Source organism: Rousettus aegyptiacus, unplaced genomic scaffold (assembly GCF_014176215.1).
Source record: "Rousettus aegyptiacus isolate mRouAeg1 unplaced genomic scaffold, mRouAeg1.p scaffold_m13_p_7, whole genome shotgun sequence".
NCBI lineage: Eukaryota > Metazoa > Chordata > Mammalia > Chiroptera > Pteropodidae > Rousettus > Rousettus aegyptiacus.
In genome coordinates, this window is record NW_023416310.1 from 51,648,494 (window position 1) to 51,663,550 (window position 15,057).

The following is a 15,057-nucleotide window of genomic DNA, read 5'->3' on the forward strand; positions in this document are numbered from 1 at the left end:
TATCGCAAATTCATCATTTGCAAAATAAAGCTCACCATCTTTCTCTCTGTTTCATCTCTAGTTCTGTTTCTAATCTTAGAAAAGTGATTTATCATCTATCCAATTGTGCAAAGCACAAAACCTAGGAATTACCTTTGTCCCCTCCTCTAACCTCTCTTACCTAATTTACCACCAAGTTCTCTGATTTAACATTCAAAATAACACCAAAAGTTATCTACTTCTCTCTGTCTCCACCAATATCATTCTAGTCCAGGCTAATACTACTTCTTGCCTGGATTTCTTCTTTCACATCCATCTTGTTCACTTGTGTCCACTTCAACTCTCCTGTAATCTGTTCCTTGCTCCCTTGTCAGTATTATTATAAAAATACACACCTAAACATCATTACCCAGTGCTAAAAACCCTTTCTATTATTCTTGGAGTGCAAGCAACAAGTCCTTAACATGTCCTGTGGATTGACAATTCTTCCTCCAAGAGGTGGATTTGATATTTCCTCTACTTGAATCTAGGTGAGCTTGTGACTGCTTTACAAAATGGCATGCATTAGAAGTGACACTGTGACTTCCAAGACTAGATCATATAAGATCATGCAGCTTTCTTGTTGTTCGAACACTTGCTTCTAGAGTACTAAGCTGACAAGTAAGACTGACGTGCAAAAGAGGCTACATGTAGTAGACACTGTTCGATGGCCATTCTTCAGCCATCCGAGTTCAGTTGCAAAATGAGAACAAAGGAACTATCTTAGAAGTGGATCTTCCAGGACCAAACATTCCAGCCTCCATCCACTCAGGTCATCCAAGATATCATAAAGTGGAAGTGGTCCATTCACACCATGCCCTTTCCAAATTACTGACAGATAGTATCTTTGAGCATAATAAACTAGCTATTGATTTATGCCACAAAGTTATGAGTAATTTGTTATTCTATAATTGACAACTAAAATAACCTGAAAGTTCCTACAAAGTATGTTCTTTATCAAGCTATCGCATCTCCTCCAACACCATGTTCCTCTTCATTCTCTCCTCCGTACACATAAAGGCAATCTCTCTGGCTGTTGAACTTGGAGTTCTTTCTTCTTTGTACCATAGACCAATGCTGCTGATTCTGTGTATTTCTTTTTCTATTCACCTCACTAAACCTTCAAAACATTCAAATCTCAAGTTAAAAATTATATCCTAATAAAAATTTTCCCTTACCTCTCTCACTAGTTCATAATCCCAAAGTAGTATTTAATAGGTCAGGAACCATCTTTTAGCACTTGTCAAAATTACATTTTTATATTTGTGTGTATGGTTTTTAGATTAATGTCTATCTTTCTATTCAACACTTAGCTTCGGAAGGGAAAAGATTATGTCTATTTGTGCCAAGTGTTGAATACTCAATGACAAAATCATATCCCCTGAAACTATTATAGAGCGAGGTACATGTTACCTCCTCAGTAAAGATTTTAACTCCTGGGATGTAAAGTGTTAAGCAATTTTCAGTTGAAAGCATATGTTTGCCAGTTGTAGGAGGGAAATTTGGAAAAGAAAAGAATATAGTATATATGTGAGTTTTTGCTTCTTTGTATCAGATTTGCTTTTCCAGGCTCTTTGGACAGCAGACATACTAAAGTTGGAGAATAAAGGAACACTAATGACCATCTTTTTCCAAATCTAATCAACTTCACATTTTAAGACAGTGAGCTGTTTTGGATGTTCAGGGAATCAAAAATGAAAATTATATTCTTTGGACACTTACTCTTTGCCATCTCAAGCAACTCTTTCATCAGCTACCCAAAAGGATTATCCCTCTGTTACAAACTCATAAAAGTAGGTAGCCTGCCCACTGAAGGCTTTCCAAATAGCAGAGCTAAAATTTTTCCAACAGCTAGTTTCTTTCTGCTACACTATGTCAACTCCAAATCAAGAGGCTAGCAAAGAGAAAAGAAAAATAAAGTGTTTTCATGTGATGGGGAGAACCAAGTACAGAACTTTTGCCCCAGAACTAGTGTGTCATTATCTTGTTCCATAGCTCTGTAAGAAAGTCAGAAAGGGATTTGGGGCCAGGGACTAGGAAGTAGGGGAGGAATGGAGTTCATATGGTATTCACTGATTAGAAAATAAAAATGTTGAGATATAGTATTTCCACACACCATTATTTCCTTAAGTAAATCTAAGTACATCAGCATCTATGCACACAATTTTAATAGCGAAAAGGTGCCCTCAAATTTGAGTGTTGTTTAATGGAAGATGGTACCACTGATATATATACGCCAGATAAGAATTATTTACCAGTTAATTCTAACCGAAATATAGTTGCAAAGAGTCAGCACAAAAACAAATCTGTGAAATAAGAGTTAACTAATTAAAAAATAATAATTTTTGGTTTAAAATGTCTTCTAGATACCAGTGCAGAAACTCTTAACATTTAGCTACAATGCTTGGAAAACAGAGAGAAAGAAGATATACATTTAAGATGAAAACCAGAAATAACAGTGAACCCGTTCTTAAAGTTTAAGAAGAGCATCATCAACCAGAAGGCCAAAAGAACTGATTGGGCACCTTAGTCTCTGTCCACTTCATCAGAGAGAAAGCAAAGCCAGTAATTAGAAGGTACATAGCAAGCAATATGATGATTCTTTGAATGATAATTATCTCTCTGTCCACTACATTTCTGTTGAGTGTTGAGGCAAAAATGATGTCCTTTACTCCATTAGTATCTCTTTATATGAACAATTGGGCAGAAAATAAATGAGAAGATCGAAAATGGTAGAGTCTCTACAAGTAATGGTCTTCAGGGCACTTCAGAACAAAAAGTGTCCTAGCAGCACTGCATGAATAAAAACTAGGTTGTTCTTGTGTTAGGGGGGTAAGTGGGAGGGGTGGGTATATGCTTTGATTAATATATTTTAACTGCTAAGAGTGCCATATAACAAGAGTAAGGAAGAAAAGGTTTCATTTTGAATCACTAAGACTATACTAGATGAAAGTTTAACAGCTTCTCTCCCTGCTTTTTCCTGGAAACTGGCTGAGAGAAATGCCCACATTTACCTGTTTTCTGGCTGTGCTTCTGAGAAGACAATTAGAAAAGCACCAAATGCACAGAGAGAGAAGCCAAGGGCAAGTCATATAATTTTTTTGGCCACCGTAAGTGGCTGGATTGATTTCTCTCTCATTCTCCCTCTCTCGCTCTGCCTGGAGGATGAATAAATAGAGCAAGTCAGCATGCAGAGAGACCACATCACAAGGGGCGAAAAATAATTCCAAAGATTAGGAAAAGCTCTCAATATGATTACAGAGAATTTTAAAGAACAGTTTAATATTGCCAACAGGAGGTAAGAATACACAGCCTCACAGATGAAGAAACAAAAAGTGAATTAAAACATATGTAGCATTAAAACAAGAACAAAAAAATAAGAAAACTGGTTAAAGATTTTTTTATGTATTTATTAACTATTTGTATTCCTCTTATGGTGAATTATTAAACCAAAATACCTTTACAATTCATTTTATAAAAGTATTTTTTTCTATTTTTGTCATTAATAACATTCATTTATTTTTTGTGGTTAAACTGTTTTTGTATTATGCTAATATAAATTACAAATATGAAGAAGTGATAATCTATTATAAATATATGATGTAAAGGGTCAGCATAGCAATGAATTTTAGGGGAATATTGATAAAGTTGATTTTACTTGTTCGACCTTTGAAAGTTACTAAACTGGGAGGCATCTATTTCATTACTTGAAAAATAAGGAAAACAATATTATTCAATTTAAATAGTGTTACAGATATTAAATCAAATACATTCTCTAGAAGATAGCAAGATTTAAATATCAGTAACTATTACATCAATCAAAATGTTTCTTACATAGTTACTTATATTCTTTCCAGATTTATTGAGATACTATTGATATGACATTATATAAGTTTAAGATGTCAATGTGGTGATTTCATACACATACATATGGTGAAATATTACCACAATAAGGTTAGTTAATACATTCATCACCTCAAATAATAATTTTTCGTGGAGAGAATATTTAAGATCTATTCTCTTAGCAATTTTCAATTATTCACTATTGGATTATGTTCAGTATTGAAATAAATATTTCAATATTTCAAGTATTAAAGTAACTTTTGGGTAAAGTATAATTAATTACAGTCGCCATGCTACATATTGGGTCCCCAGAACTTATTCATCTTTTAACTCGAAGTCTGTACCTTCTGACCAAAATCTTCCCATTTGCTTACCCACAGCCCCCGGCAACCATCATACTACTGTCTGTTTCTGAGTTTGGCTTTTTCATTTTTTAGAATTCAAATATAGATAAGATCATATTTGTCTTTCTCTGACTTATTCCACTTAGCATAATGCCCTCAAGATCCATCTATGTTGTCACAAATGGTAGGATTTCCTTCTTTTTATGGCTGAATAATATTTCATTGCATATATATATCACACCTTCTTTATCCATTTATTTATTAGTAGATACTCAGGCCGTTTCCAGGTCTTGAATGTGAGAAGAATGTTGCAATGAACATGGTACAGCTATCTCTTTGATATAGTGATTTCATTTCCTTTGGATAAATACCCAGAGGTGGAATTGCTGTATCATATGGTAGTTACATTTTTAATTTTTTGAGGAACCCCTTTACTGTTTTCCATATCCACTGCACCAATTTATATTTTCACCAACAACACATAAGGCTTCTCTTTTCTCTACATCTTCACCAGCTCTCATTATCTTTGTCTCTTTGATAATAGCCATTCTAACATGTGAAAGGTGTTATCTCATTGTGCTTCTGATTTGCATTTCCACAATGATTAACACTGCTGAATATATCTTTATGTACCTGTTGACCATTATATATTTTCTTGGAAAAATATGTATAAGTTCCTTTGCCCATTTTTTAATCAGATTACTACCTTTTTTTGCTATTGAGTTATATGAGTTTCCTGTATGTTTTGGATATTTTCTCTTTTTCTGATATATGATTTGTAAATATTTTCTCTCATTTTGTAGATTTCTGCCTTATTCTGTTGTTTCTTTTCCTGTGCAGAAACTTTTTAGTTTGATATAGTCTTGCTTGTTTGTTTTTGCTTTTGTTGTTGTGCTTTTCGTGTTGAATCCAAAAAATATTGCCAAGACCAACGTCAAGAAACTTTCCCCTATGTTTTCTTCTATGAGGCTTATGGTTTTGCATCTTACATTTAAGTCCTTAATCCACTTTGAGTTAATTTTTGTGAGTGGTGCATGACAGTGGCCTAAATTTATTCTTTTGAGTGTGCATATTCAGGTTTCCCAGTACTATTTATAAGAAAGACTGTCTTTTCTTTACTGAGTATTGTTGCTTCCTTGTCAAGTAGAAGTCAAACATTTAAGTATGAGTTTATTTCTGGACTCTATTCAATTCCATTGGTCTGTGTGTCTGTTTTTATGCCACTATCATACTGTTTTGATTAGTATAGCTATGTCGTATAGTTTAAAAATGGGAAGTGTGATGCCTCCAGCTTTGTTATTTCTCAGGTTTGTTTTGATCAAGACTTCCAGTATTTAGAATAGAACTGGTGAGGATAGATACCTTTGTCTTGTTCCTTGATCTTAGAAGAAAAGCTTTCAGTTTTCAACACTGAGTATGATATTATCTGTGGACTTGTCATATATGGTCCTTATTATGTTGGGGCACATTCCATCTGTGCTCAATTTGTTGACAGCTTTTATCATGAATGGATGCTAAATTTTGTTAAATGCTTTTCTGCGACTACGGAGAGGATGAAATGATTTTTATCTTTTATCCTGTTAAAATGGTTTATAGCACTTATTGATTTGTATATGTTAAAGCATTCTTGCATTCCAGGAGTAAATCTCACTTGATAATGAAGTATGATCTTTGTAATGTGCTTTTAAATCTATTTTGCGAGAATTTTGTTGAAAATTTTTGCATCTATATATATCATGAATATTGGCTTGTCATTTTCTTTTCTTAATGTCTTATTCTTGCTTTGGTATCAAGGTAATGTTAGCCTTGTAAAATGAGTTTGGGTATTTTCCCTTCTCTTAAATTTTCTATAAAAATTTGAGAAAGATTGGTCTTATTTTTTTTTTTAATATTTGGTAGAATTTATTAACAGGTGTATCCATCTGTTCCTTGGCTTTTATTTTTCTGGAGATTTTGATTATCTTTAATCTCCTAAGTTATCATTAGTTTTTTCAAATTTACTACTTCTTCATGATTCAGTCTTGGCAAGTACTGTATTTCTAGGAATTTATCCATTTCTTCTAGATTATCCAATTTGTTGATGTATACATGTTTATAGTAATTTCCTATGATCCTTTGTATTTTTATTATGTCAGTCATTAGGTCTCTTCTTTCATCAATAATTTTTAATTTTTTTCTTTTTTCTTGGTTAATGTAGCTAAACATTTGTCATTTTTGTTTATTTTTTCAAAAAAAGCAACTCAGTTTCATTAATTTTTTCCTATTATATTTCTAGTCTCTAGTTCAGTTATTTCTATTCTAATCTTCATTATTACCTGCTTTCTGATAACTTTAGGCCGAGTTTATTCTTTTTTGAATTTCTATTCTTTTTTCTAATTCTTTTCCTAATTTCGATTTTTTCTATTCTTTTTCTAATTTTTCTAATTAGAATAGAATTTTTCTAATTCTAATTTTCCAATTTCTAATTTTGTGAGATGTAAACCTAGATTGTTTATTTGAGCTCTTTCTTGTTTCTTGAGGTAGTATTTTTTGCTATGGAATTCCCGCATAGCACTTCTTTTTCTGCATCCCATGTTTTGATATAATGCATTTTTGTTTTAATTTAATTCAAGATATTTTTTTTTATTTTCCTTTTGATTTCTTTTTTGACCCATTGGTTTTTCAGGAGTGTGTTGTTTAATTTTCATGTATTTTTTAATTTTTCAGTTTTCCATCATTATTTGTTTTTATTTTCATACCATTATGGTCAGAAAAAAATAATAGATAAAATTTTAAGCTTCTTAAATATATTTGGGCTTGTTTAGTGACCCAACATTTTCTATCCTAGAAAATGTTCCACATGCACTTGAGAAGAGTGTATATTCTGGTGCTATTGGATGGAATATTCTATATATGTCTGTTACAATGATTGGAGCTTTTATGTTATACAGGTTGGCTAGTTACTTATTAATTTTTTCTCTGGATAAACTATTTATTGTTCAAAGTGGGATATCGAAGTCCTATACTTCTATTGTAGTGCTATTTCTCTGTTGGATTTATTTCCAGAATTCAAGCTAGATTGAAGCTTGTTCTGAGGCTGTCACTAGGTCTGCAGTGGAGTTCACAGTTATCTGATTGGTTACCAGGGGCTAGGGTATATGTGGATTCTGTATGGTCCCTGGGTGAATGGGACTGTTTCTAAACTGGAACCAAGTCCCAGGGCTGTTTTAGTTTCTGCATCCAAAATTGATATCTGCAGACCCGGCTCTGGACACACAGATGGGTATATCTCCCACCAGGTTTGCGAGGAGGCCATAGTGGTCTTTGACCATGTATGGGGGACTGGCGCCAACTGGGGCCTGTCAAGATTTTCTGAGGTACAGATGATAATGTTTCCCACTAGTTCCCAGGGTCACTAATTCTGCTTGTAGACTAAATGAGAGAGGCAGGAGACATAAGATCCTTTCAGTATCTCCAGGAGCACAAACAGAGGCTTCTTCTATTGGATCCCTGGGCTGTAAGGTCAATTGTTGAAATACAGCTGCGATGGCTTGGGGTTGAGGACAGGGCTCTTCAGGAGCTCCAGCGCGGAGGGGTGCAGGTGGGCATGTCTCCTGCTGGGTCCCTGTGCCAGGAGGACTGGTCACAGGCTCTGGTGAGGAAAGGCTGAAGCTCAGTATAGAGTCCTTTAAGAATCTCTGGAAATGCAGATGGGACTGTCTCCCTCTGTGACTCTGGACTCTTAGGTGGTTGGGATGTGATGGGTCACAGTTACGGAGTCCTTTTAGAATCTACAGTCTGCCTGGATTGGGTAGGTTTACTTCCAGGGCTTTTAAACCACGATCAAGGGGTCTGCAGCAGTTCATGGGCCATGTCAGGGTCCACAGCAAGTTCCAAGGTCTATATGTTTATCACCCAAAGTACGAGAGAGCATAACTCCTCCTTGGTCCCTTGGGGTATGGTGCTGGTAACAGGATCATCCAAGTGGGACTATAGCTGAGTCCTCAGGGATAGAGACTTATTTCTGGGTCTACAGCTGGGATAACAGCTATAACCAGAATGGCTCCCCTTTGATTTTGGACTGCATCAGAGTTTCATAGTTTCCTACCTGGATCTCAAAGTGCCCATGAAGTCACTTTTCAGATAGATCGAATATTGTTGTTGTGAGGTGAATATGTGCAAGGTACATCTTATGCAGTCATGTTTCTTATATGTTTTTAATCAAAATATTCTTACATAAATTTCCTTTTTTAAATAGGCATTTTGTTATGATTATTTTTATATAATTAAGCAGTATTTTGTAATATCATTTGTCATAGTTGTTTCATAGCTCATTAATGGATAGATGTTCATTATTGTTTATTCAATTCAAGAATTATTTATTGAGTGATTACTACACTTCAACACTTTTCCAGACATGGAATATAGCAGGAATTCAAAACAAAACAAAACAATATTTAAAAACCTCTGTCCTCATAGAGGTCATTAAAAAAAAAAAAAACATAAAAAAGTAAATTCATTATAAGTCAAAAAAGTGATAAGTATGTTGGAAAAAAATAAACCAGAGTAATAAAAATAGTAGTAAGAGAAAATGATGTGAAGTTGATATTTTGTAAGGAAGACCTCACTAATAAGATGATGCTTATGGAGAGATCTAAGGAAAATGATGGAGTGAGTTGTGTGGCTATCTTAGATGAAACAATTTCAGGCAAATGGAGGTTATCGAATTGGAAATGTCCTCAGCAAATTGGCCAAAATCTGGGGAGACATGTGATTAAAAGTAAAGTCATAGAAAATGAGTTCACAGAGGTAGAAGTAGGGTATATATATAAATTCTTGTAAAGATGTTGTTTGTTTGTTTGTTTGTTTGTTTTCATTTTGTAATAATGTAGAAGCCATTGGAGGCAATTAGGCATATATAGAACATGATTTGACATGTTTTTAAAGAACACTCCAGCTGTTAGTTTAAAACTAAATTTGAGTAAAACAAAAGGCCTGTTAGATACTATTACAATAATCCATGTGGAAGATTATGATAATTTAGACAATGTAAATATGTTAGAATAGTCAGATTTTGTATCTATTTTGAAAGTATATGCAACATAGTATATGCTTAAGGCTTAAAGATGGGATGTGAATGGAGTCAAGGATGGAAAAAAATGAAGCTTGATCAGGATTGGGGAGTGTATAAAACAGAATACAGTGCTAGAATAAAAACACCAGAAGTGCTTTAATGAATAGAGAAGCTGAGGTCTATCTCACAAAACATTTTAGGAGAAAGCCATTCAGGGACAGAAAGGTGTTTCTCCTCCAGAAGTCATTTTTGGACCCACACTCCTTCCAATCTTATTGCTGCAGTTTTCCAAGCTGACTCACCTCCATTTCTCAATTTCAGTGAAAGAAGAAAGGAAATTCCAGAACAAATAGCTCCATCTTTAAGGAGATGACCTGGGAGTTGAACGCATCACTTCCGTTAGCATCCTCATGGCTCTACTTTTGTCTTATAGCAACAATTAGCTGAAAGAAAAGATGATAATATAAATATTGCTGACCATTGAACAACATGGATTTGAACCATGCCGGCCCACTTATATGTGAATTTTTTAAATAAACATATTGGAAATGTTTTTGTAGATTTGTGACAATTTGAAAAAACTCTCAAACCAACCACATAGCCTAGAAATATCAAAGAAATTAAGGAAAAGTTAGGTATGTTATGAATGTAAAAAATATATGAAGCTACTAGTCTATTTTATTATTTGCTACCATAAAACATACACTAATCTATTATATAAAGTTAAAAGTGATTGAAACTTATGCATACAATCACTTATAAACCATACATGGCACTATTTGCAGTCAAGAGAAATGTAAACAAATGTAAAGATGCAGTATTAAATCATAACTGCATGAAATTAACTTTGCTATATACTGTACTATTATAATAATTTTATAGCCACCTCCTGTTGCTATCGCAGTGAGCTCAAGTGTTGCAAGTATCTGTTTAAAAGCCGTGTGATGCTAATCTCTGTGAGAGCAGTTTGTCTTTTTAGTAAATTGCATATAGTAGTAATAAGTGATATCTTGCAGTTCTTGTATATTTTTCAACATCTTTAGTGCAGCACCATAAACCTTGAATAACATCATGTGACCCATACAAAATGCCACCAGTGTTGCCAGAAGTGCTCCCAAGAAACAGACAAAAGTTATGACATTACAAGAAAAAATTAAATTGCTTGATGTGTACCATCAGTTGAAGTCTGAAGCTTCAGTTGCTCACTATTTTAAAATAAATTAATTCAGTGTAAGGAACATGGCAGAAAAAAAGGGGGAAGGAATTTGTGATGCAGCTACATCGGCATCACATGCAAGAAAACCTTCACTTTTTATGAAATACCTTGTTATTTTATATTGAAAATGTAGCTTTTATTTGGCTGCAGGATTGGCATATGAGGGGAAATCTCTAGACTCAACATGATTGAAGAAAAAAATAAACAAATTCATTATGTAACAATTTAAAGCAAAAGGAAGGTGAAAGATGGTTTGAAAATTTCAAAAAAAAAAAGTTTTGGCTTAAAAATGTCTAGATAACAGAAGCATCTTCTGCAGACAGACTTGCCAGAGGAGTTCCTCAACGCAATTAAGAAAATCATTGAGGAAAAGGATATCTGCCTGAAAGGTTTTTAATGCAGACAAAAGTAACCTACTCTGAAAAAAAAAATGTCACAAAGGACATTTATCAGTAAGGAAGAGAACTGAGTGCCAGTATATAAGGAAGGAAGGGACAGGCTAACTTCTGTTTTGTGCAAATGCTGTGGGGGTTATGATCAGGACTGCCCTTCTCAATAAAGCTGCTAACCTCGAACCTTGAAGGAGAAAGATAAACACCAGCTGCCAGTCTTTTGGTTGCACAATAAGAAGGCTTGGATAATGAAAATTCTTTTTCTTGGATTTGTTCCATCGATGCTTTGTCCCTGAGTCAGTAAGTACCTTGCCTGTGAAGGACTGCCTTTTAAAGTTCTTTTGAATTTGGACAATGCCCTTCCTTGCCCAGAACCCCATGAGTTCATCACTGAAGGCATCAAAGTGGTCTACGTGCCCTCAAATAGAACATCTCTTATTCAGCCTCTAGATCAGGGGTCATAGACACTTAAGGCTCATTACACACAGTGCTCTTTGGAAAGGATTGTCAATCCTAAGGAATAGAGCCCTTAGAGACAGAGCATCATGAAAGTCTAGCAGGATTACACCATCCAAGACACCATCATTGTTATAAAAAAGCCTTGAAAGCCATCAGACCCAAAACAGTAAGTCCTACTGGAGAAAACTGTCCAGATGTGCATTCGTTCACAGGATGTATGACAGAGCCAATCAAGGAAATCGTGAAAGAGACTGTGGATATGACAAAAAATGATGGGGGGATGAAGGGTTTCAAGATATTAATCTTGGAGAAATTCAGGAGCTAATAGACACCACACAAGAGGAATTAACAGAAAACATCTTGATGGAGATGAGTGCTTTAGAACCAGTGCCAGATGACGAGGAAGAAAAACTAGAAGAAGCGGTGCCAGGAACAAACGGCCATTAGACAAATTCACAGAAGTGCTCCAATTATTCAAGACCACTTTTGACTTCTTCTATGACATGGAGCATTCTATGCAGTGGGCACCAAAACTAGTGAAACATGGAAGAAGGATTCGTAGCACATAGAAACATTTCTAGAGAAATGAAAAAGCAAAAATGTCAGAATTTACAACATACCTCTGTAAAGTTACCTCTGCCACCTCTGCCGCCTGAAACAGTAAGACCAACTCCACCTCCCTCTCTCCCTCGCCTACTCCACGCAAAGATGATGAGGATGCAGGCCTTTATAATTATCCATTTCTACTTAATGAATAGTATATCATCATCACTCTATACAATTAATAAACTTATCTGTTGTGTTTGTGTGTGTCTTCATGTGAAAATCTAACAACCGTATGAGATGTTTTTGTGTCATCATCATAATCGCCTAAGCACTCATTGTGTAGAACATTGTATTCAAGACTTGTATTGAAGTGGATAGCCTATTGTTACATAGGCATAAGTGATATTTCATAAAAAAATTAATAATGTGGTAGTTTTTTTTTACTGTTTTATAACTTTCTTTCAGAGAATTATATTACTGTATATTATGACTCTCATAATTGGAGAAATTGCATATCAGCCTATTCTCACAGGTAAGTGGTTTTTAAAAATACTAACAATATTTTCAATATTGTATTATGAATATGACTGTAATACTGTATGCCATAAAAATTTTACAATGATTCATTTATTAGTATATTGGCCAGGGTACCGTGAAGTAATTACATCGATTACACTAGGCTACCATAAAGTAATCATATTGCTGCTTATTTATAACCAATGTATATAAATCATTATACTGTAAATAAATGTAAATTTCTTTTCCACATTACCTTTTCATTTTTGATGTCTAGTGCTAGTACTACATATAACATCTACAGTATTTCATATCATATAAGACAATATTGATGTAGTTTCTGACAGATGATTCATCCTAGAAACAGATAACATAAACTTATAGGATTGTTAAATACAGTACAATGTTATAAAATATTTTCTATTCCTTATGATTTTCTTAACATTTTCTCTAGCTTATTTTATTATAAAAATATAGTATATAATACATATAATATAAAAAATATATGTTAATTGACTGTGATACTGGCAAGCCATTCAGTCAATAGTAGACTATTAGTAGTTAAGTTTTGGGGGAACAAAAGCTATATGTGGAATTTCAGTTGTACAGGGGATCCATGTCCCTAAATCCCACACTATTCAAGGGTCAGTTGAATTGTCCTTACTACATGATCATGTACTCAGTGAAAATTCAGGAGTTTCAGTTACTAAAAGGAAGACAGAGAGAATGAACATCAATAGACAATTAGTGGTGTCTGGCACAGAAATGAAAATCAAAAGTGATTTTGGACATGTTACAAATGAGAATCAAAAGTGATTCTTGTTAGCTCTCTTGTGGATCTATTCCAGAAAAAATTGAGAGGGGCTAGACCGAAGATATAAAACTGGGGGCTATCCACTTATAGGTACTATTTAAAGTCAGAATACTGAATTTATTTTAAATGAATATAGAGAAAAAAGAATTCTGAAGCCTGAGTTCCAGAGTACTCCAATAGTTATAGCTCTAGAAGATGAGAAAGTTAAGAAGGCAGAAAGTAAGAAGCCAGTAAGGAAGAAAGAGAAGAAGGAGAGATATACACTCAACACAAATGCCTTCACTTTTTATCTTGTTGTATACAAACCCCACACTGTCTACATTATGATACCTTTGTAGTAAGTTTAGCTGACTGGTAAAGCAAAATGTACTGCTCAAGACTACCTTAACTATTATCTTTGCATTTCTATAAGCAAAAAAAGTTCTTCAGAGCTTTAGACTTAGCTGAACCAATATTTTAAGTGGTGGAACTAACCATATTCTTTTTACCACATCACAAATATCACTACGATCTTGTTTATAACAACCCTGAACAAGATAATTTGTTTCTATATCACTGCATTACCCTCTTGTAAGGGTGATGATTTCCTCTCTCTTTTTACACTGGTGTGAATGTCAGCCAGCAAATTATTCCTTTAGAGAATCAAAGATACCAATTATCAGATCAACTAAAGATGTCATATTTCTTCATAACTACTTTAATAACCTTATATCTGCTAAATAAAAAGGAAGGTCAGCCAAAACATTTTAAATATAGCACTGTTGCCCATAGTAAAAAAACTGGAACTGAACAGAGATTATTAATAATAAGACTCTGAAGATATAATTAATTGCTTAATTTAATGTCCCCCATTAATTATCAAACCATAAGTATAGCTGAAATTACAACCTAAGTTGGAATCTCAATTGACAACTTTGCCTTTATGTTATTTCAAGACTCCTAAATCACTGACTGAAGCCTTTTTTGATTGCCTTGGAGACCTGAGTAGTTAAAATGGAAACCATCAGCAGCAGCAGCAGCCATCTTGGAAATGCACAGCTTGCAAAACTTGTAAGTCCGGCCGACGATACAATAGTTGGAGCTCCAAAGATGAGCATGAAATAGGAGATGTGGGCAGTCATAGTAAATAACATGTGGCAGATTCTTTTACATTTTGACTCAAAATATTCTAGTTTAGTTCAAACAGATAGCCAATTAAAACAAGTTAAAGTTAAATTTGATATTGAATTTGATGATTGTGATGTTAGCAACCATGTTATAAAATAAATGTTTCCCTGACATCATTTACTGTGCATGTTTTTCAAAATCAAAGGGTTAATAGTGATAGTCATGAGGATAATTTGTAAAATAAAATTGAGCATTTCATTAGATAAATGACAATGATGTTAATGCATAATATAAAATCATTATGCCAAAACCTCTTAGAAAAGTTCAGTCACATTCGTTAATAATAAAAGTGTGTGTTTTTTTGAAAGAAAAGTTGGACTGCGCTTTATGTAAAAATAATAAAGCTATATTAATAAATTAAAGATTGACTAGATGATCATCTGTAGAAAGGCATGCTATGTTATACATGTCAGTTATCTCCACGTAAATCTATAGATTCAACACAATGACATGAAATGATTTTTCCTGGGACCTAATAATATGATTTATAAATGAATATGGAAATTCAAAAGGCCAAGAATAACTATGATATCCTGAAGAAAAGCAATGATGGGGACTGGCCCTGCCAAACACAATGACATATTACACCACTACTAATAAATTATAACACTCAAGGCAGTAGAAGAGATAAGCAAACCAATGCGACAGAATGTGGTGCCAAAGCGGCCACACGATAACTGAGAATGGTG